The sequence below is a fragment of the Macaca thibetana genome, chromosome 9 (assembly GCF_024542745.1).
Source record: "Macaca thibetana thibetana isolate TM-01 chromosome 9, ASM2454274v1, whole genome shotgun sequence".
Classification (NCBI taxonomy): domain Eukaryota; kingdom Metazoa; phylum Chordata; class Mammalia; order Primates; family Cercopithecidae; genus Macaca; species Macaca thibetana.
In genome coordinates this window covers 39,425,623-39,450,363 of record NC_065586.1, presented here as the reverse complement: position 1 = coordinate 39,450,363, position 24,741 = coordinate 39,425,623, and the positions used below count along the sequence as shown (strand labels likewise).

The following is a 24,741-nucleotide window of genomic DNA, read 5'->3' as shown; positions in this document are numbered from 1 at the left end:
ATCTAAAAGAGGAAGCATCATCTAAAGTCATAATAAAAAGGGTATTTATTTGCAGTAAGCTGTTCCTGCAAAACACAAAGGATGGAGAGTTCTTAATCGTGGCCGTTTACCAATATTTACTACCCACCACATCTTTCCTTTTCACAAAGTAAAGTGATGTCCTATCATTTTTTTTTCCTGTACAGTTTTTTTCGATTTGGTTTTTCTGAGTTGTATCCTATATAATAACCTGGTAAACACAGGTAAAATTTCTCTGCTAAGTTCTGTGAGTAGTTTTATCAGATTATTAAACTTGAGCCAAGGGGGTTATGGAAGCCTATGATTTATGGACAGTAGCTCAGAAGTATAGATGGAATCGCTGGAACCCAGGAAGCAAAGGTTGCAGTGAGCCAAGATCGCGCCATTGCACTCCAGGGTGACAGAGTGAGACTCTGTCTCAAAAATAAATAAATATATTAAATAAAACATTTTACATGTTTTAAAATCTTGTTTTAATCAATTATTTGTAATTTTTTTAATATCAAAGACCCAGCTCTAGAAAAAGTTTTGTAATTTTCTTCTTAATCATACCCAACTAAATTATACAACTCTGTTTTCTAAAAAAAAAAAAAAAAAAAAAGTTCCTATTAACTAATCTGATTACAGTTTACATAGTTGATTCAAAATATGCTTAGACTTTGTGTTTCACCTAAATATTTCTCTTTCTTGGACAACCCAGTCATTTTATTTTAGGGCAAAAAAATTTACCACACAAAATTCCTTCTTACATAAAATTGCTTTTTTTACCTTCTTTATCAAAAATACCTGTTTATATCTTAAACTTTCTTTACATCTCTTATTTCTTGGTTCCTTTTACCTCATTTTATACATAATTTTTATAGAAGCTTTGAATTAGACAAAAATATTTACCTTTTAATAACATTTAAAAATGTTTTCCTATATTTTTTAAGTTGGAAATTACTCAGCTACTTAATATCTATTAATAACCTTAGATTCCCAATCATATGACATGTCTGTTTACAAGTATTTATTCCATTACATTTACAAAATTATTTAATATTTTACCTAGATTATTTATGAAAACTGTGATAGTCATTATTTAAGGTAAATTCCCTGTTAACTATTTTTATAGCTGTGAATTTCAGGTGTTTATTTAAGTAATTTTCTTAAGGCTAAATATAAGAGTATTTTTACTAATAACTCAGAATTTAGCTGTTTTCATTAAACCAACATATTCCATGTCTTATCAAAAATTACACAAGCAAAGATCATTCTGTCTTGGGCTGGGTTTTATAGTTTTATAACCCTTATGACAAACCTTATAATATTCTGCAGGAATAAGCATGAAATCACTTGGTCAACACATACAAACAGACCGGGCACAGTGACTCACACCTATAATCCCAGCACTTTGGGAGGCCAAGGCGGGCAGATCACCTGAGGTCGGGAGTTCGAGACCAGACTGACCAACATGGAGAAACCCCGTCTCTGCTAAAAATACAAAATTAGCTGGGCGTGGTGGCACATGCCTGTAATCCCAGCTACTTGGGAGGCTGAGGCAGGAGAATCACTTGAACCTGGGAAGCGGAGGTTGTGGTGAGCTGAGATTGCACCATTGCACTCCAGTCTGGGCAACAAGAGTGAAACTCCATCTTAAAAAAAATGCTAATAATTCTTACATTTCTAATATTATTTTGTCAATAATTTGAAAGCCACTTTATTTATAAAAGATTTTACTTAAGTCACATGAACTTGAAAAAGCATTTGACTAGTCTTTTTTATGATATAATGGTTGATTTATGTACTTGTATTTTTCTTTAAACAAATTAATTAGAGCTATTTATAGTAGGGAAACATTGTGTACACAACACATAAATACATAAACCTATTAGCTACGCTGACAGAAGTATGTCTTATAGATTCATAAGACCTTTTTTTTTTCCTATTTGAGACTTAATTTTTTTTCTCTTTTTATTTTTGTTTTTTATTTAAATAGATTTTTGGTGAACAGGTAGTATTTGGTTACATGGATATGTTCTTTAGTGGTGATTTCTGAGATTTTGGTGCACCCATCACCTGAGCAGTGTGCACTACCCAATATGTAGTCTTTTATCCCTCACCCACCTCCTACCCTTTCCCCCAATCCCCAAAGTCTATTGTATCATTCTTATGCCTTTGCATCCTCATAGCTTAGCCCCTACTTATGAATGAGAGCACATGATGTTTGGTTTTCTATTCCTCAGTTACTTCACTTAGGATAATGGTCTCCAGTTTCATCCATGTTGCTATGAATGCCATTATTTTGTTCTTTTTTATGGGTGAGTAGTATCCTTGGCATAAATGCAGTCTAGGGAACTCCAAGGCTACTGAGAGTAAGTGGGATAGAGACATGCATGAGAGTGGATAATTCTTATTCTCTAGGCCCTCCCTGCTTCATGAGTGCAAGCTGCTTTGGCACTTATGAGCGGCACTTGCCAAGGTTGCAAGGACTCAGGGATGCAAGGACGGAAGAGGGAAAGAGGACATTCTTCCTTCTCTCCCTCATGTACCCTGGGCATATCTACTAGGAAAAGAAGGGAACCAGGTGTGCCTGCTCCCCTCTTTCTAGATGGGTAGCCATTAATCTTCAGTCTATACCCCTTTCAAATGTATCCTGAACCCCTGGGACTCCTTTGAAAAAACATCTTTTCCTTTCTCCTCCTCTGTCCTCTTCACAGATAGGTAATTGTGTCTCCATACTGTGGGACATTTTCCTCAGTTGCATCCTCCAAACTGAGAAAAGTTAATTTCCCAAACCTTAAACTGGTTGGCTTAGGACTGGGCTTAGGTGAAGGGAACCAGAAGCCCAACATGCTGGCCAAAGGGTCAAGTTCTTTACCAGTTGAGCTTTTGGCCTCCCTCTCCCTGTGCAAACTGGTAAAAGGGACTTTTGAACTGTCCTTACCCCTCCTCTTGTTTTGTTTTGTTTGTTTTCACCATGTTGGCCAGGATGGTCTCAATCTCTTGACCTCATGATCCACCTGCTGCAGCCTCCCAAAGTGCTGGGATTACAGGTGTGAGTCACCGTGCTTGGCTCATTTTGTTTTGATACATGTTTTCTAATAACGTGCTATGTCTTTTCTCACCTTCAGCCATCAAACTTTGGATGTACATGCAGCTGGAGCCTTGGACAATGGCCCCTTCTCCCAGGGACCCTTAGATAGGCCTCTGAGGGGACTCTGAGTGCTGTTTTCCCAAAACTGCCCCTGACAGATGGAAGCAGTATCCTTATTCTAATGGCAGTTAGATGTGCTTCTTTAGAGGGAGGAATGAGGCAGCTGAGTATAAAGGGGTCATCAGAGAACCTCCAAGTGGCCTGCACAATGGGAGAAGTGTGCACTGGGGTGGAGCCCCGGGAAGTTCGCTGTGTTTATAGTGGGGAGCCTGGCCCCTTTCCTTCCTGGGTGGAACCTGGAATTCAATCTGTGAGGCAGGAAGCGATGCTAGCATGACTCTCACACTGCTGAGGGTCCCTGGTTCCCCTTTATCCTTTTTGCTTAATAAATTCCACTTTTCTCACCCTTCGAAGTGTCTGTGAGCCTAATATTTCACGACTGTGTGATGAGGACCCCGTCTTTAGTCTGGAATGTTTTACGTTGGACATTTATGCCCTATCATCCATGCATACCTGATGAAGAATCACCACAACAAAAAAGATAGCTCTTTAAATTTTATTTCAAGATGAATAATTGAAATAATTTTAATGTTTTTATTTCCAACACTTGACACTAGTGCTGGCTTGTTATTGAAGAAATAGTGATTGAGCATTTAATATCACTTATTTGGAACATATATAGAAAATGTTTCCCAGTGGCCGGGTGCGGTGGCTCACGCCTGTAATCCCAACACTTTGGGAGGCCAAGTCAGGTGGATCACGAGGTCAGGAGTTCAAGACCAGCCTGGCCAACATGGTGAAACCCTGTCTCTACTAAAAATACAAAAATTAGCCGGGTGTGGTGGTGGACACCTGTAATCCCAGCTACTCAGGAGGCTGAGGCAGGAGAATGGCTTGAAACCAGAAGGCGGAGGTTGCAGTGAGCGTAGATCCTGCCACTGCTGCACTCCAGCCTGACAACAAGAGCAAAACTCCGTCTAAAAAAGAAGAAGAAAAAAAATAAAAAAGGAAAATGGTTCCTGGTCTAAAGAAAACCTTTGTAACCCCCTTTACAAAAACAAAGATTTTATTTGTTTATATCTACCTTATAAAAATTTCAAGCAGATCTGACATTCTTGAATAACTTCTAACTTTATTATTGGCCTGATTCTCTATGATTGTGAGAGAATAAAAATGAAAAAAAAAAAACAATTATATATTCTGGTCTGGAAAAGTTGTCTCTACAATTTTTTTAACTTAGAAGTTTCAAGCTTCATGTCTTCATTGTATTTTTAAAGATATTTTTTGAACTTAAAATTTTTACTGAAATTGCCCCTTTTGAAGACACTAGTTAGAGATAAAATTTTTGTAATTTAATCATTCATTATTAGGTTCACTACAGAGTCAACCATTCATTACTTTGTGCTGGCATATTTTGGGAAACATATTATTTTAGATTTTAAATAATTTTGATGTATTTCTAAAGTAAGGATTTTGAAACATGAGATACATTTAATAAATTGCTATGGTGTTGAGATATTTTATAAACCAATTTAATAACTTAATAGTTTTAAAAGTTTTAAATAAAATTAAAAAAATGAGTATGACACAGAGTATCAAACATTGTCCAATGTTCGAATATAATGGAGCAAATAGGAAAATTATGAGAATTAGTTTTCCTTTTATATTTGTGTTGACAAAGCTAAATAATCTAAATAATATCCTGCCATCTATTTTATCTTGATTAAAACTATGGGTGACTATAATTAAAATAAAATATATCAGAATTTCTACAAATATATTTTATTCTATGTCTTGTATTTCTTACAGGAATACATCTCCACTGACAATGCTGCATTCCCATTATCTATAATGAAAGAGTAAAATCTTGATCTCATAAATGGTTACTTAGTGAATGCAACATTGCTGCATTATTATGATTTTTTCATGGATTTGTTAGCCTATTTGTATTTTGTTATAATTTAGACCCTACAGTATTGACTGTACCCACCACAATGCATTAGGAATAAAACACAAACATTTATTCTCAAATAATGTAACAAAAAGAAATAAGCAAAGCACAATTTTCAAATTATCTTTCTTTAGGCTAGAAACTACAATTTCCTAAAATCCTTCTCTGGTCTCATGTAATGCATCATCAGCTTGTGGGGCAAAAATGTAATGTTATTTGTTCTTTCCAAATAATATTTTCTAACCAAATATTTTTACTTTTGTTTTTTATTTTTCATTATCTCAGCTTTGGCAATAAAACAGCTCTATGAGGACCTGGGAAACAGGGAAACCAGACTTATGAGATCTGTGGAATCTGATACTGTTTGACTGCAGGGGATTTCAATGTGCAAATCCTAAGTGCCACAAAGAGGTGGCAGGGCCTTAAAGGGCAACATTTACATAATTTTTTAATTTAAAAAATGCCACTTTTGAGTCAGGCATGGTGGCTCACGCCTGTAATCCCAGCACTTTGAGAGGCCGAGGCGGGCAGAGCATGAGGTCAGGAGATCGAGACCATCCTGGCTAACATGGCGAAACCTCATCTCTACTAAAAATACAAAAAATTAGCTGGGCAAAGTGGCATGTGCTTGTAGTCCCACCTACTCGGGAGGCTGAGGCAGGGGAATCGCTTGAACCTGGGAGGTGGAGGTTGCAGTGAGCCGAGATCATGCCACTGCACTCCAGCCAGGGCAACAGGCAAGACTCCCTCTTCAAAAAAAAAAAAAAAAAAGCCACTTTCATCTCAAAATGTAAAAAATCCTGGATGGCACCATAGTCTACAGATAGGGACAAATAAAGACTAAAAGAGCAAAATATACATGAAAGGTATACAACTTAGACAATTCTGGGTTTTTTATTACCTTGCGTATTTTACAAACTTATGCTTGGAAATTTTCTTCCGCTTCTAATCCCTCAAAGCACCTTTAAGAAAACAGCTCTACACCGGGCACATTGGCTCACACCTGTAATCCCAGCACTTTGGGAGACTGAGGTGGGCGGATCACGAGGTCAAGAGATCGAGATCATCCTGGCCAAAATGGTGAAACCCCATCTCTACTAAAAATACAAAAAATAGCTGGGGGTGGTGGCATGCCTCATTATACATCAGCCTCAGCCTCCCAAAGTGCTGGGATTACAGTGAGCCACCGTGCCTGGCCTGCCACATCATTTTCTAAAGTGGTTAGGTCATTTTACCTTCCAACTAGAAACGTGTTGAAGTTCCAGTTATCTCATATGTTCATTAACATGTAGTTTTGCCAATCTTTACAGTCTTAGCCATTTTTGTGGATAGGGCATCAAGTGGTAAATTATGATGGCTTTAATTCTATATATTAAAGTATATTATTCATAAATATAATATACTCGTATTCCTCACAAATAATGAGTTTCAACAGCTTTGCAAATATTTATTGTATATTTATTTGTATATCTTCTCTGGTGAAGTGTCTAATAATTTGCTCATTGTTTTAAAGGTTATTGTCTTTATAGATGTACAGATGCATTGCATAACTTTCAGGTACAAACCTTGTGTCACATATCTGTGCTATAAGGAATATATCCCTGTTAATGACTTCTCTTTTTATTTCCTTAGCAGTAACTTTGATGAGCATGTTATAATTTTGATGGTTAATTAAATTTAACTTTTTGAAACAAAAGTTTAATTTCTGTGGTTATGGTTATTGCTTTCTGAGTCTTGCCTAAAAAGTCTTTGACTCTCCAGAATTGATGAAGATGTTCTCCTATATTTTCTTCTAGAAATAACATGTATTTCTTTCTTTTGAGACAGAGTCTCACTCTGTAGCCCAGGCTGGAGTGCAGTGGCACGATCTCAGCTCACTGCAACCTGTTTCCCGGGTCCAAGCAATTCTCCTGTCTCAGCCTCCTAAGTAGCTGGGAATACAGGCACGTGCCACCATGCCCAGCTAATTTTTCTATTTTCAGTAGAGACAGGGTTTTGCCATGTTGCCCAGGCTGGTCTTGAACTCCTGACCTTAAGTGATCCTCCCACCTTAGCCTCTCAAAGTGCGGGGATTACACGCATAAGTCACCACGCCTGGCCTAATTTTAGTTTTTATGTTTACATCTACAATGATCTCAAATTAGCTTTTGTCTATGGGATAAGGTAGAGGTCTATATTCACAGTTTCAGTGTATTTATTCAGTTGTTCCAGCACCATTTTCTGCAAAGACTTCTATTTCTCTATCTTCTTGCCTTGGTTTTTGTTAAATTGATTGTTTATGGCTGGATCTATGTCTGGGCTTTCTATTCCGTTCCACTGATCTATATGTTCATTCTTGTGTCAATAACACACGCTCTGAATTACTGTACTTTTATTGTAAATCTTGTAGTAGTAAAAACCCTCCAGGTTTGTTTTTCTTTCTCTAGAATTCTTTGTCTATGCTAGGTCCTTCACATTCTTATGTAAATATTATCATCAGCTGGTCATTTTATAAAAATAAATTTTGGAATTTTTATTGGTGTTGCAGAGAATATATACACCAATTTGAAGAACACTGGAATCCAAAGAGCATTGATCTTTTCTATTCACAAACATGGTATATACCAACATTTATTTGCTTCTCAGTTTAATTCTCTCAAAAATATTCTATAAATTTAAGTGAAGAGTTTTAGGATGTCTTCTGTTACATTTATAAGTGTTTTTACAAAAAAAAACAAAAGTTTAAGGAACCGTTTAGATTTTTTCAAGAATAATTTATAGATGACGTTATATTTTTTCTACCCAAACATTATTTCTAGCTGTCTTTCTTTTTGTGATATTAGCAGCTGTTTTGAATTCTTTTGTCAACTTGGCAGCAACCACTACACTTTTCTAAAACTAGGAACTCTATATTCTAGAACCCTCTTCCCTAAATGAATCCTCAAAAAATTTGCAAATGAAGAAAATTCACACACAGTTCCAAAGATAAGAGTGAAGCCGAAGTCACTGTCAGCAATTTTTGGCAGCCAGGCACTGAGACTTTCAGAACCTTTAACACGGTTCTTCTCAGCAATTCTAGCATCCAGATGTAGCCCCATGATAGACCTCGCACGAGCGTGTACTTCATAATCCTGCTGAATACAGAAGTTGCCTGGACTCTTTCATGAGCTGCTGCTTTCCCGCCTATATCAATGTTGTCAGCTGATGCCATTTGTGATTGCGTTTCTGACTTTCTGAAGGAAACCTGCCAAACCTTCATTATTTTTGCTTACATGCACATGAATGTAGGCACTAATTCTTACATTAAAATGTTTATTTCTATAATACTTAATTGGCTGTTTTCCTGGCTGAACCAAAGAAAGAGCAGCAGGGATGATAACTTGCAAAACTGATTAAATTAGAGGTCAAGAAATGGAGCCATTTTAATTCTATTATTCTTCTTTCATATATTAAATATAAAACTTTTGTAGATAGTTTTTCTTCGTTATCTCTTTGGTTACCCTTAGGTACTGCCTGTAGAGCAAAGGTAGAATATGTGATTATTTTCCTTTATTTACCATTTTCTATTTATCAGTTACTATTTTATTTACCAGTTTTCTAAGTAGTAATCTGGTTTCCTAAAATCCTAGAAGGCACTTGAAGAAATTAAAATTGATTGACCTTTTAAAAATTAATTTGGGGAATTATTCTCCTACCTCTTCTCAGTCTAATGAAATTTTTTCTGTAAGATATTGTACTTTTAAGTACTTGAATTTTTATTTTTAAAGTGTTATCTCTGCTGAGATTTCACATGTGTTTACTCAATATGATTATTATTTCAGTCCTTAAGCATATTTATAATATAGTAGTATCCCCTTATTTGTGGCTTCACTTTCCTCACTTTCAGTCACCCATAGTCAAAAAATATTAAATATAAAACTCCAGAAATAAACAGTTTATAAGTTCTAAGTCATGCGTTGTTCTGAGGATTGTGATGCAATCTCCCGCCATTTTGCTGTATTGGGTTCAGGATGTGAATATCCCTTTGCTCAGCAGATCCACACTTGCTGCCTCCTGCTCATTAGTCACTTGCAGCCATCCAAGTTATCAGATGGATTGTCTCTGTATTGCGGTGTTTATGTTCAAGTAATGGCCCCAATATGCAAGAATAGTGATGCTCACAATTCAGATATGCAAAAGAGAAACATGAAAATGCTTTCAGTAACTGAAAAGCCTAAAGTTTTCCACTTAATGAGGCAAAAAATGTGCTGAGGTTGCTTACATCTAGGGTAAGAATTAATCTTTTATTTGTAAAATTGTGGAAAAGGAAAAATAAATTCTTGCTAGTTTTGCAAAAGTTACAGCCACAGTGTGTGATAAATGCTAATTTCAATCAATATTCTGAGCCTAAATGTGTAGGTGAGTGCTGTCTCCATATTTGCACATGTGAAGTGCTCCTGAACCATAGCCCCATGTATCTCAAACACCATCACACTCACAGAACAGAAAGGAAAGAGCAGTTTCATCAGCCAGCCCTCATAAGCCACTCCCTGGAGTCCTCCCCAACATCTGCTAAATTTGGGAGGCCTGATTCCAGAGAGCTGGATGATGAACTGGCAACATAAACCCAGAAGAATCTTAATTGCAGACAAAGACAAACTCGGGTTCCAGCGCAGACAGACAGCCCATACCAGCGCTTTTGATGTTAGTTGCCATAAAGGGGACAGGAAAGGCTCCCACTCTATTGTCTGTGGCATGGTCAGCTCAGTGCCGCCACCTCGGAGGGCTCCATCCCACATGACCCTCCCAATCAAGCTGATGGTGCCCCCTTATGCCAAGTGGAAGGAACTGCAGTCAAATTCTGACAGGTCCTGCAAATCCTCCCAGGCCCTGGGAGGTTAGGCCATCAGTAGGGCTGTGAACCAACCAATTAAACCCATTAATAACTGGCAGCACAGCATGGCCTCCTTCTCAACAAATTATGATGCTGATCCCCGGATTCAGCCATCCATGCCCATGGTATTTTGTCCTTACGCTTTCAAAACGCCTACCCTGTTTTATGCTTTCTAGTTTTGAGGACTTGGCTTAAGCGTGCTTCTGAATTTCAGCTCCCTCTATTTGACAATTCTTTACACTGTTCTCCAGTTGGGACGCGGCGGGAGACACCATGGAGCCAACCTCTGCAGAAGGCAGGGCTTGGTAGAATGGAGAGATCCCAGCCAGGGGAAGGGTGCACTTCGGGCACCGAACTTCAGGGAAAGCACTCTGGGTCAGGCATCTCCTCCAGAATGCTCTATTTAAAGTTAAAAAGGCCGCCTTCAAAATAGTTGTAAAATCTATACATTCACCCAGACATACACATTTTTTGGGACATGGTCTTGCTCTGTCGCCCAGGCTGGAGTGCACTGGTTCGGTCACAAGCAGTCATCCTGCCTCAGCCTCCCGAACGCTGGGACCACAGGCCTGCACACCATGCCTGGCTAATTTGGTTCTTTTCTGTTTATTTTCCTTCGTTTGTTTTGTAGGCATGGAGTCTGACTGTGTTGCCCAGGCTGGTCTCCAACCTCTGGCCTCAAGCAATCCTCCCTCCTCGCCAAGTACTGGGATCCAGTCGTGAGCCTCCAAGCCCTTCTCTATTCATTATTCTTAATTAAAACATTCAAAGGACGCGGTGTTTGAGGCCAGCGCGGCGTTTGCAGTGGCTGCTCCCGCCAGGACACCTCAGGGGGATGCTCCCGAGAATCCTGAGCCCGCCTCCTGTCCCGGCCTGGTCTCGGGTCCCCAGACCCAGCCTCTGACGGGCCACCCCCAGCGCTGCCCTGCCCGCAGCTCCCGGCTGCGCTCCCCACGAAAAGGCGCCGCAACCGCCTAGGACATCGCGGGAAGCCTCCTGCGGGGACTTTCCACTGCTTGTGCCAGGAGCTTCTACAACAGACTGGCACTGAGAGTTCAGTTATATTTTCCGCTAGTTATTCCCATCCTGGCCCCCAAGCGTCTCAACTCCCCGCCTCAGGCTCCTGAGGACCTCCCCTGCAAGGGCGCCAGGTTCCCGACACCTGCCAGTTAATCCGTGTCCAAGGAGGAGGGTGTGGCGGGGGCGGAAGCTACAACTACACGACCCGTGCCAGTGGCCAAGCCTTAGAGGCCTCGAGTGCCTCTCAGGCGCCCGAGCCCACGCTGTCCACGCTTCCCCGCCCCGGCAGGAACCAGCTGTTCCCGCTGCACCAGCCAGGGGGCTGGGGTCATCCCTGCCGGGCCCCACCGTAGGCGTGGGCTCCAGAGCCCCCTCCCAACCGCCCCGTCCCAGGAGCGCGGGGAGCCTGGCTGTCGCCTGACCATAAGAAAATCATCATGGACAGAAGGAAAGCGGGGCGAGGCTGGGAAGGGAGCGGCTGTAATTCGGGGCCCGCCCCCTTCAGTTCTCCAGCTCAGCGGCCCCAAAAGTGGGGTGGGGACGGGGATTGAGGCTGAGCTCGCTTCTTCCTTCTTACAGCTCTCGCGCCTCTGAAGCGAACTGGGCCTGGAGGGATGCTGAGGGTCGAGGGAATGGGGCTGAGGGTTGACCCAGGGAAAGGTGGGGCCGGCCCCTGGGCCCCGGTTGGAGGCGGATTCCCAGGCTGTGCAACTGCTCGCCCGCGCCCCACCCGCTCTGTGCTCTGTCAACCGAACAGCTCCGCCCTACAACTCGCCGCTGCGGAAGCGGCGGGCCGGGTGGTGATTACAACCTGGGGGAGGGGGGCTCTCCTTTTGCAACCTGACCCCCAACTCCGCTCAATAACCGAATTTCCGGAAGCCGCGACCTGGAAGCCCTCGGCCCTTCTCCATCGCTGGCACGGCGGGGACGCCCGGAATCTCGGAGCCGCAGCTCCCGCCTGCAGCGCGCCTCAGCCGCCAGTGGGGAGCGCAGCGAAGCGGGGTCCCCCGAGCATCCGGAGCGAGGCAGGCGGGCCGGAGGCTGAGGACCGGCGACCTCGTGGGACGCCGGTGCCCACCCCTCCGGGGAGCAGAGGCAGCTCTGGAAGTCGGTTTAGGGCGGAGACCGCAACCGGAGGGGCGCAGAATACTCCCCCTCCCAGCGTTCCGGGCTACGCGGGTACAATTTTAAAACCAGCGGCGAAATCCGAGTCCTGCGGCCGCGTGGTAGGTGGGGCGTGGCCGCCTCGCCGAGTGCGGTCTCAGGCTGCCCCCGATTCTGCGCCGCAAGGCCGCCCTTGGTTCCAGGACTCTGTGGGCCCCGAGCCGCTGGCGCTCCCGGGAGTCTCCTAGCCGCGGCGGAAACGGAGCTGGGCGCCCAGACGGCGCCGGGGTCTTTTCTCTGCCCCCAGTGGCCGGAGCCGCAGACCTGCCCCTTCGCCACCGGGGCCGCGCCCTCATTCCTCGCGGTGGTACAGCGCCGCAGCCCGGGAAACTCGCAGGCCCCAGGCGGCCCGGCTGCAGCTGCGGTGGTGAAGCTGGGCCCTGCGCGCAGGTGAGGTGCCCAGCAGAATCCCCGACCGCCCCGCGCCCCCGTTCTCGCCCACGACGGTGGCCGACTGCGGCCGCTGGTTCCCGGACCCGGGAACAAAGCTGGAGATTACGACTTCGGAGTCGGCCCTGGGACCTGCTGCTTCTCTTGGCTCCAGGCCCTCAGCCGTCTCCCTAGTCACAGCCTGCGGGGCCTAGAACTGCAGCCCCGGGAGTCCCCTCCTAAGCAGTGGCCAGGGTTGGCGGGGCGTGTGCGACCCTGGACCCAGAGATCCGCAGCAGCCGCTGCCAAGCATGGCGAGGAGCAGCGCAAGCCTCTCCCCACCGGGGCGGGGGACGGCGGACGTGGGTTAGGAACCGGCCCGGGACATCCAGGCAGGATCGGCCACCATTCAGGCGCTGTCCCAGGCGCAGCACCAGGTGCTGCCGGTGGAAGCGGCCAGGGGCAGGCTCAGCCCGGCGCAGTGAGCATAGACAGGGACCCAAAGTTTATGCCAAAAACATGTCTTCTCCAACCTCCTCCTCAAGCCCCTGTCTCATGCTGGTTCCTGTTTCTTTCTTATAATAAATAGGCCCTGTGTGCCTGGGAGCAGAGACTCGGCCCGTTCTCCCCAGACTCAGCTGTAGTCTTCAGGGACCTGGGCAAGGTCTGGTTAAACCTGCCCATCTTTTGTGGAGGAAGGCCGGTTGCTCCCCTGGCCTTCACTGTGACACTAGGAGGCAAAGGCAGCCAGACCAATTGCTGGTTTCATCTGGGACTCCGCAGGTGATAAGATTGGCAATGACAGGTGGGTTGGTAGCCGGGCTAGAGTGGCATGGCCAGCTGCTGTGGGGACCGTCTTCCCTGCCTGTCACCGCTCCTAGCTGCCCAAGTAGCAAAGCAAAGTCACAGTGACAAGATCCAGAGAGGGGAAGCTCCAGTTGGAGGTGGCGCTGGTGTCACAGGCCTTCAGAGCAGCAATGTGACAACTTCTTATGAGGGCGGGCTCTGTCCCCAGTCCATGCCCTCCTCTGGCTTGATCCTTGTTGGCGTCTATTTCTTTGCCTTGCCATTATCTCAGCTTCGCTTCCTTCCAGGATTTCAGCTCTAAGTGGCTCTTGGTCCACACCTGTCTCCATCTCTCCCTTCTCTTCCCCACTCCCTAAACTCAGGACATAGTCACTCCTGCTCCTTACACACATACTCTCTTACACACACACACACACACACTCTAACATACACGCACTCTGACACTCTCCCTCCCCACCCCGCCCCGCCCACAAACACACTCCCTCTCTGCTTTCGACAGGAAACAAGTTTCTCTCCCAGAACCTTTATTAAGACCTGTGGAATGACCAGGATCTGGGCCCCCAATGGGTCTGTGAGTGTGAGCCTCTGTGTGTGCAAAGATGTGAGCCTGTGTGCATCCACGTGGCTGTGGAATTTCAAAAGCATGTGTGTACACATGTGAGTGTGATGGTGAAGTGTTGAGAGTTGAAAGAGTGTGTGTTTGGGGTCAGTGTGGCCTTGATCATGTGGACATACAGGTGAGCTGTGGCAAGGGTGGAGCAATGTGAGTGACTCTGAGTGTGGAAACTGAGCCGGGGACAGATGGACAAATGCATCCTTTTTGAGTTCTGTGGAGGCTGCCACCCCATACCTTGTTCAACTACTCCCTCTTTGTCATCCTGTGCACCCTCAAATCAGGACAGTAGCGGGAAGGGGGAGTGAAGCTGCTGACCTCTGGGAAGGGGCCTGCCCGCTCACTGGGCCTGTCAGCCCCTAATCTGTTACATGTTACTGTAAATACTTACAAATCCCAGCTGCTGAGGAGCAAGACATCCTCCACCAGCCAGCTGGGGCCCCTGGCCTGGAAGTTGGTGGGGAGGGAGCTAGAGAGCAAGACACATGGGGGAGGGAAGCAGGGGACCGCATCGGAGAGGCTGGCATCAGGGACTCCTGAGTTCAGCTCGTAGTTTTGCCAAAGGTTAGCCTGGGTGCCCCAATATTTCTTCAGGAACTGCAGAGCCAGAAATACCGTCCACGCCTCTGCCTCAGGAAGCTCCCCTACCTCTGCCTGATGAAGAGAGACACTCCCCCTCAACAGCCAGCTTCCTGTCTTCTAGTCACATCTTTCAAGTAAACGGGTAAAGAGAGAGGTCTCCTTGCCTTTTTTTGGAGAGGGGCCATCTCACTATGTTGCCCAGACTGGTCTCTAATTCCTGGCTTCACGTGCTCCTCCTGTCTCGAGCTCCCAAAGCATAGCAATTACAGGTGTGAGCCAAGACACCCAGCAGCTTCTTACTCTTTAAATGACACACAAAATTCTCCTGGAGTTTCTGGAGGGGATTGTCTCTTTGAACTCAAAATCTTTCCCAGGACACCTTGATCGATCCATCAGGCTCTTACTAGATTGGAGGCTGAAGACACTGCAGCTCGGTGAACCCCTTTGCAAGGGTCTGCTCTGCAGCTCTTGAGGGGAGCGAAAGCATTTTCATCTGGCCTCACCCCCATCTGCAGCCAGCTCTTTCACTTCTGGAGCTGGGCTGATTGTGATAACCTGGAGGAGGGGGAATTAGTTGGGATGACTCACTTGCTGGAGCCCATCAACACTGGCCCAGGCTTGTGGCCAGATGCCTGGTTAACCAGCCCAAGAGAGCTTCCTTTCTCAGGAAGAGAATGATTATTGATTATTGGTCCTCTTTACCCATTCATTGCCCAGGACAGTGTCAGGTGCACCACAGGCCCCTGGGCATTTGTGTGGCATCATCAGTCTTATGCCTGGATCACCAAGTCAAACTTTCCCATTAGCTCTTGGTGGCAAACTCGAATTCCTTGTGTCAGAAGGCACCACAAGGCCCAGATGTCCTGGGCCTCCCACCTTAGGCAAGCCCAACATGACACAGAAAACCCCTGACACCGAGCCAAGATCTATCCCCTTGTCTGGCTTGAATTTCAGATTTATTAATGTTGAGCCCTCCTGGCCCACAGTGGGACTCCCCTTGGCCTTACACAGGTAATGCCTATATCCTGGCCTAGGCTTTTGCAAGAATCCAGACTCTGGGAAGGACGTGGAGTGGAGGAAAAACCAGGCAGAGTGAACCCCATGATACTGAGGGGCTCTGGGTGCTGTATGGGACACCCTGCTGGAAACTTGCCCCTAATGGGGCCTCAAAGCCAGGCAAGCAGGGGCTCCTTCTCTACCAGAGTTTGGAAGCCAGGACCACAGCTTCCCATCTTATTCTCAGGATGCAGGTTAGTTGTTTTCCCTCAGATGAGGGAGTCTAATGTTCCAGTTTTATAAGATGAAGGGCTGAGGTGAGGCCCCTTCTGCCACTTTGCTGAGTCCAGAGCTGTGATGAAGTGAAGAGGGAGAAAGCACAGGGCAGGACAAAGAATGGGGCCCAGGGGCCTGGAAGTTTTTCCTTGACAGAAGTCAACTTGCCCCATCCCTGAGAAAACTCTAACCTTCTCAGCTGCAGGGAGGAAAGCAGGGACTGGGGAGGAGGGGACAGGGAGGGGCAACAGTCTGGTGCTCTGTGCTCTAAGAGAGAAGTCTGATGATGGCAAGTGACCCAGGAAGGGTTAAGAATATTCCTAAAGTAGACAAGCCACAGCCTAAGCCAGTCCATGAATACCTCCTCTGAAGAGCAGATCTGTAGCAGGAAAAGTTAGCCCGATCTTTGCCTCACTGCCTGCTGTCTGGCCTGGCTGTTAATTAAGCCTCCCACCCTGTCCCTTCACCAACTCCTGTCATAATGGGGATGGGGTAGGAGTAGTCAGAGGGGCCAAATCTCCCCAATCAACAGGGAACTCCAGCTGGGCCCAGGAGCACTGGGGCTCAGTGTCCACCCCCCATCTACACTTCTGGTCTGAGTCAGGTAGGGGGACACAGGGGGACAGAGAGGCAAAGTGCAGGCCTTGTGCATGGGATGGAGGCTGCCAGAATAGAGAGCAGCCAAATTCTCCCACCCACACACGTGCATCACCAGCCATGCTCAGGTGAGACTTCCAAGATCATCATCAAACACCACCTTCTCCTAGCTGTGTGTTCCCCTTCACTTAGGGTACCTTGGAGTGGGATGGACAGGGAGGAGTAGGGAGGGCCCTTCATGAACAAACCATGTCTTTGCTTCAGGGGCAAAACTGGGTACATAATTTATGGGACCCAGTGTGAACTGAAAATGTGGAGTACGTTGTTCAAAAATTGTTAAGAATTTCAAGACAGTGATAGCAGAACATTAAACCACGTTCAGGTCCCTTCTGAGTGTGGGACCTTTGCCACTGCACAGGTGGCACCTCTGCCACTGTACAGGTGGCACCTCTGAAGCCAGCCTTGTGCAAGGGTTTGATTTAATGAACATTTACTAAGATCCCACTGCTCAGCTCTTCTGGCTCTGTGATATGATCTGGCTCTGTGTCCCCACCCAGATCTCATCTTGGTTTTAATCCACATGTGTTGGGGGAGGGACCTCCTGGGAGGTGATTAGATCATAGGAGTGGTTCCCCCATGCTGTTCTCATGATAGTGAGTGAGTTCTCACAATATCTGATGGTTTTATAAGGGGCCTTTTCCTCTTTGTTCTGCACTTATCTCTCCTGTTGCTATGTGAAGAAGGACGTGTTTGCTTCCCCTTCCACCATGATTATAAGTTTCCTGAGGCCTCTTCAGCCATGCAGAACTGTCAATCAATTAAACCTCTTTTCTTTACAAATTACCCAGACTTAGGTATTTCTTCATAGCAGTGTGAAAACTAATACACTCTGCCACCTCAGAGGCTGCCTCTCAGTGACCCTGTTCTCAAATTTATGAAGATGGGATGCTCAAAGATCCCTCTCTAAACATGGAACAGGGCTGGGCCCCGCCGAATCCTGGCCGATTTGGGCTCTCCAAAGGTACTGCTGCAGCCATACTTCCAACCCCACTCCCAACTGTTAGACCTTTGTGAGCCCTAGCATCCATTCCCATTTGCAGAGGCTCCCTCCTTCCCTCACCACTTGACCTGTCATCCATGGGATCCTGGAAAGAGCCCCCTGGGACTCCCCTCTTGGTTCTGCTTCAGATTTGCCCTATGACCTTTGGCAAGCCATTTCCCTCTCAGCCCCTCTGCTGACCTCTCTGTCGAAGGAGGGCTCTTTAAGATCTCTCCAGACCCCAAATCTATGGTCTCCTGGGGTTGGAATAAGAGAGGACATTTTTCCTAGAAGGAGCAGGGCTACCAAAGAGGAAGCTCTCTAGGGAGCAGAAGGCTTTCTCCTGGATGCCCCCATCCTCAGACCCAGAACCCAGGAAATCCACTTCTCCTGACTAGCCCTGGTTTCTCTGCCTTCCCCAGTCTCAACTGGGGGTGGGCCTGGAAGGGTTGAGGCCTATGGGAGGGGTTGGGAGGCTTTGGGCCATGCTGCCCTGCCAGGGCCTTCTGTGCTGCCTTTACAGGAGGCTCAGCATAGCTGCACCACCTGTCACTCCTGCATCCTGCTGTCTGTCTCCCCAGCTGACCCACCACACCTGCCACTATATTGGTTCCTGTTGGGGAGTTGTACAACCTCATTGTGGCAGCCCAGGTCTCACTAACAGCTGAACAGACAGGGTTCCATGACAACTGTTCCAGCACTGACTGAGTGGTTAAGTTAAATACTAAAAGCTGATAGAGCCAGTGTCCTTACACAAAGCCTGGAATGTAACAAAAGCCCACCAAGAGTTGTGCCTAGAGCTTTCCTGGGCCTTGGCCTTAACAAGATAGCAAAGAAATTCTTAAGATAACTGGTTAGAATTGAACAAGTTTTTTTTTAAATTTAAATTATACTTTAAGTTCTAGGGTACGTGTGCATTCTTAACACTTGTACATGTTGTGTTAGAATTGCAACAAGTTTTGTTTTTTTTTATTGGGGGTCTGAAGAAACTCCCCCGACCTCCACAAACAAGTTATATTGGGGGCATAAAGGAAACTCCCCAAACCTCTGTGATTTAGCAGGATATAGGATAAGGGTAATCTCTGGTGAGTGAGGCATGAGAAAACCTGCCTATGACCTGGGCACTTGGGTTCTGCCACCTGAAGCACACTATCTCCTTCTCAGGAGTCAGGGCTGGATGGAGGGGTTTGGAAGAAGTTCCCCTCACCAACCTTGGAGACCTGGCCTGGGCTCAGGAGTTCTGAGACCCAGCCTCATTCAGCTCACTGAGGTGCACCCTGGCACCCCTATCCTGAATCACAACTCAATTTCCATTCTCCCATCCTTTCTGACCAAAGGCCCCAGCTCCAAAAACATGCTGAAATTATGGATGGTTTTTCCAAGAGGGATCTTGAAGTGTCTGAATTAAAATGCCATGTTATAATACCTCACCTTGTTTTAACATGAATAGACTCTCCCTTAGCTGAGAAAACTAGAGGGACTCCTTTTGGCTCCTTCATTTGCAAGACATCAAGGGCTCCTTACCCACCCCCTTCCTCAAGGACTTGACTTGTGCAAGCTGACTCTCAGCATATCAAAGAGCCCAATTAACTGATAAGGTACTGAGGCAAGAAATGTCCGCAGTTCCCAGGAATTGGCTCGGGAGATAGTACCACAAAGCCCCTGCGTTTGTGTCCGGCAGATAACACGCAGAGCCCCACACCTATCAGCTTGTAATGATTTTAAGCCCCTGCACCTGGAGCTGTTTGTTTTCCTGTAACCGTTTGTCTTTTTAACTTTTTTGCCTGTTTTACTTCTGTAAGATTGCTACAGCTAGAATCCCCCACCCCTCGCTAAACCAAAGTATAAAAGAAAATCTAGCCCCTTCTTAGGGGCCGAGAGAATTTTGAGCATTAGCCGTCTCTTGGTCGCCGGCTAATAAAGGACTCCTTAATTCGACTCAAAGTGTGGCATTTCTCTCTAACTCGCTTGGTTACAAAACAATGTTAGGTAGGATTTAAAATATGTAATAGATTTTAAGGTGAGATTAAAATATTTTTATATTTTTAAGGTGAGTTTCAGCTTCTCAGAGATGCCATTGCCAATTAACCAGTCCAAAGAAAGAAATGGAAGCCCTAAAACGTGATGAGATGTTTCCGCGCACACGTGGCCAGTTGATAGCTTAACTAGGCCTTAAGAGCTAGTGTCTGCCTCCTGGTTCCTACTTTCCCATCTTGCCCAAACCAGGGCTATAGACCAGTGGGGTTTCAACCAAAAACAAATATATGCCTTTTATACTCCTGGGACCTGACCCTACAGTGGCTTTGTCTCCCCCACTAGGTGCATGCCTGCTGGGCTGGGTGGGATGGAGTTCCGAAGAGCCCACACCTGGGGTCAAACAGGCCTGAGTTTCAATCTTGCTCTTCCTTTTACCTTTTTCCTTTTATCCTGGGCAAGTCACGGAACCTCTCTGAGCCTCAGCATCCTCATCTCCAATGTGGAGATCATGCTTAGTCCTTAGACTTCTGGTGAGGAGTAACTGAAATAGAGTGTGTAAAGCCTCAGACACATATCAGTACCCGGGCAACAGCAACAGCATCCATTTATCCTTCATTCAATAAACATTTCATGATCCTTCCAGAACCTAGGAGTCTTTTGCCCCCACCCCATCCCCATCCCCATCCCCATCCCCATCCCCATCCCCATTTTCATCCTCATTCCCATCCCATCCAATCTGTCAGTAAGTCAGCCAATCCCACCTTCTGCCTCCCCAAGTCAGGCCACCATCAGCTTTCACCTGGACCATACTGGTGAGGAACCCTACAAATGTAAAGAATGTAGCAAAGCTTTTAACTAGGGCTCATTCCTTACTAAACGTCAGATAATTCATACTGGAGAGAAACCACTCAAATTTAATGAATGTGGCAAAGCCTTCAACCAGTACTCAACCCTTACACAACATTGCAGAATCCATAGCAGAGAAAAACTAAAACTATAAAGAATATGGCAAACCCTTTAAAAGGTGCTAAAACCTTACTCAACACAAAAGAATTCACAGCAGAGAAAAACTGCAAATTCAAAAAATGTGGCAAAACCCTCAACTCATGCTCACACCTCCCTCAACATTAGAAAATAAGTACTGGATAAAAATCTTATACACATAATTATTTTGAAAAGACCTTTGTACATGCTCTGCACCACAGAGGACACCAGAGTAATTACACTGGAAAAAATTATAAACATAAAGCAGTTAGCAAAACCTTTAATTGATACTTTAATCTTACTCAACAGATAATTCCTATGAGTGAGAACCTCTACAAATGAAATAATTGTAGAATAGCCTTTGTTCAAAATGTATACCTTAAAAAACACCAGAGAGCTTCTACTGGAAAGAAACTTTACAGGTACAATAAATGTGGGAAATTAATTTAAAAAAATCAACTCTGAAAATTTGATAAATAAAAATAAAAATTGGATTAATCACCCTAGAAACAACTAGGAAACTCACAGTGGCATACATTACTCTAAATCAGAGTGTTTATTATGAAGAATAATCCAAAGTCCAAACAATAAAATAATTTAATTGTATGTTTCAAAAACCAGAGATTGATGGAGCGATAGATATATTCAGTGTATACTTTTTTGGTAATGACATTATTTGAAATTATTTGAGCAAATCTTGTTAATATAATTAAACTCTTGAGTTATCTGATGCTTTTTCTTCATTTGTAACATTTAAGTAAAAGGGTGAAGTGGATTTGTGCTACCCATTAGCTACTACAGGCTCTTATATATTATGTGAAGATCATTCACATGGAAGATTAAGGGTACAAAAATCTAAATGAATGTGGGTGCTCTTAGATTTGACATATAACAGTGTTGTAAGTCATGCATGAGTCAGGTATTCAGGATACAATTCTTCTGCATTAAATTATGAGACAGGGGCACTCTGAGATTTAGAAATAAATAGTTTTACCAATGAGTTATTCGGGAGAAAAGGCTGAGCTTTTTGGATACACCTTTATAGTAGCAATAGTTAGAAGTCCTGAATGTTAGTTGGTGTAGTAGCAGTAAAGAAATTTTCACACATGTTAGAGAAATGTTCAGATGTAACTCCTATCAGTTAGGATGTAGATTTATTGTGAACTCAATTTTCTAAATACTTAACCTCAGATTTTTTTAAAAAGGATGCCCATTTTTTACATAGAGCATGGTATCAGAAAGACAAGAATGCTTTGTGAGGGTTTGTAATCTACATTTTAGCCTTTGAGGATACAGCAGGTTTTGAAATGTCTTATTTAATCTATGTGTATACTTAATTTGTTTTAACAATTAAAACTAAACTTTTTTTAACACTGTTGTGTATTGAATGACATGTTATCCTACAAAAATATTAACCTATTAACCTTGCTTAAGATTCTAGATAGCATATGATAATTACATACTATTGGATAACCTAGCCCCATCTCTAGCAATTTTTATTCCCAGTGTGTGTTAAACTCTAAATAGTTCCAAGAATATTAATTCCATATATCAAGAACATTAATTCCGTAAGTTGTATTTTATTCTTTTATTATAACTACTGGGACTTTATCATGGCCATAATGAAAATTTTATAGGAGTATAATAATAAACTATAATCTTTCTATAACATTTGATCCTATAATGTCTTTTCTACATGCCACCCCTCTGGGCCTATAAAATATACACAGAGGGCCAGGCGTGGTGGCTCATGCCTGTAATCCCTGCACTTTGGGAGGCTGAGGCAGGCAGATCACCTGAGGTCAGGAGTTCGAGACCAGCCTGACCAACACGGGGAAACCCTGTCTCTACTAAAAATACAAAAATTAGCCAGACGTGGTGACACATGCTTGTAATTCCAGCTACTTGGGAGGCTGAGGCAGGAGAATCACTTGAACCTGGGAGGTGGATGTTGTGATGAGCCAAGATCCTGCCGTTGCACTCTAGCCTGGGCAACAAGAGCGAAACTACACCTCAAAAATAAATAAAATAACACACACACACACACACACACGCACAGAGAGTTTTGGATTTTATTTATAATAACAAATATACAAATATGCAAATCTAAAGTTTAGGAGTATGAGCACTATGGAACAATTAATGTGTGCACGTGTGTATGTGTGTGTGTGTGTGTGTGTGTGTGTGTGTGCAAGCAAGAGAGAGAGAGTTCCTATCTTGAGAATGAGAAGAAGAAACAGAAAATATTAGAACAAAACAGATTATTTTAAAAGAGTTGATGTTTTAATAGCAATCTAGAAACCTCACAGATAATGAAATAAATTGATGGTCTCTACATTGAATTCATTTATTCAAAAATATGTCTCCCTTAGTACAAGTCCTGTGTTTTTTGCCTATTACTCATGTGAGAACTACTACATGATTTACACGTTCCAGCATTCATTAGGTTTTGTTTATATATTCTGCTAATAGTTCTGTTCATATAATCTACTAATGGACACTTTTATGAAATTTAATGGTATTCAGAAATTAATTCAAAGATGTAATTCCATGGTAAGTATAACAAGTTATATTTTATTTAATGTATACATTCCATTTTTTCTACTCAATTGAAGAACTGTATTGAAGCCATTTTTAATTGTTCCATTCTCTTTTTATAAGTAGCATCATAAGGTTTTCTGACTATACTGTAACAGTTGAATCAGGTGAAAACTTGTGAGGCCTCACGAATCAAGGCGTTGTTTTAACACATCTATAGAGTAAACTAATAACCAAGACAATTCTGGTTGTTTATTCGATGCTCCAGAATTAGTAGTAAAGTATTCCTACTGAAATGTATTTGAGCTCCAGGTAAGAGACTGAAACATCCAGTCCAGAAGTGACATTACTTCTACATGTAGCGAGAGAACATCTGTATCCAGGCAGCACAATTGGCTCCATGAATTTAGAAGACATAGTTCTATCTGCTTTATTTTCTAATTATTTGTAGTTTCTCATTGTCTCTTCACCCTCAGCTCCACATTCATTACAACTCTTCTCCTACGCCTGTGCTGTGGCTGCAACTTTCTCAGCGCTCTCTCCACCCAAGGTCATGTCACACAGGGCTTTCTTGGTTCTCATGAGTGGGATGGAATTCTTTAATGCAATGAGAAGTAGTTTTAACTGAGAAGTTTGTATCCATTTGAAAGCTTTAAATACAACATACTGACCACTTAATTGAGATAAGAGGGAAAGAGTCTCATGATCCAGAGGATTGAACCAGGTAGCCAGCTCTGTGGCGGATGTGGAGACAGAGAAACACGATGATGACGTTCTTCTCAGAGAGGTAGATACGACCTACTGAAAGAAAATATGGGGAACACTTCTGGAATTAAAGTGGAAGTGAGTTTTTAAAAATCACTTTGAGGTCATAGGGTAGCTACTGGTGATGTCATCTCAAGGAAATATGTAACAGAGATAAAAAGGGGATGTGGGGAATGTGGTCCATTTTGAGGATTAGGGAAGTGGTATTGGGTCTTTATGACTTAGGGGACTTATTTAGCAGTAGTGCAGACCATCAGCTGTTGGGAAACAGAGCTTGTTGTACTTTCTCAGGCCTAGATCGGGGCAGTGAGAAGATGAGGTGGTGGCTGAAGCAAACTCTGTGGGCACAGCTTTAAGATGTTATGTTGTCAGACAAGATGTTCGGGGTGATGATGCCTTTGGGAGACTGTACTAGGCAGGATTGGCAGGTGCTGTGGTTACTCATACTCCAGTATCTTGGGAGATGATCACAAAATATAACCTCAACTTAGTTTTAATCCACTGTAGATGGGTGATTTTCCAGGGAAGGTGACCCACAGGTGGCAGGGCCCTTCCTGACTTCCACCCAGCCTATGGATCAGTGTAGTCCTGTGGTCCTGGCTTTGTGAGAGGCACTGGCAAAAATGGGGGAGCAGTTGGCCAGTCAGATGCAGTGAGCATTTTATCCTCAAACATTCCAACCAGCGTTTAGCAGGAAAGTTCCCAGGTTCTTTCACAGTCAATGTTCCGTTTTCACCCAGCCTGTCTAGAGTAGAAAGTGGAGTGTCAATTTTTGGAAATAGATGCAACAAAGTTGGGTAGCTCACACATTTAACATTGGTACAATTGAAATACAATAATGCATCTCACTCTGTAGCTATGAGTTTGTGTTCAGATGTACAAGAAAAGACTGTTGGATAGTATCAGAATAGAATATGTGTATTTGTCTTATTTTCACTGTGAATAGGTAGCATCCCAGGACTGATGCCACAGTGCAGTGGTCTTATTGAATACCAGTTTGTTTTCATTTCCTCAAACCATATTCCAAACAGCAATGAGGAGAAAATGTAAAGCTAAC

At 44.1% G+C, this 24,741-nt stretch overlaps 1 pseudogene; it reads right to left on the bottom strand.

Annotated features, from left to right (window-relative positions):
- Positions 1–12,164: 12,164 nt before the first annotated feature.
- Positions 12,165–12,898, bottom strand: LOC126962218 (translation initiation factor IF-2-like; annotated as a pseudogene).
- Between the last annotated feature and the right edge of the window lie 11,843 nt (positions 12,899–24,741).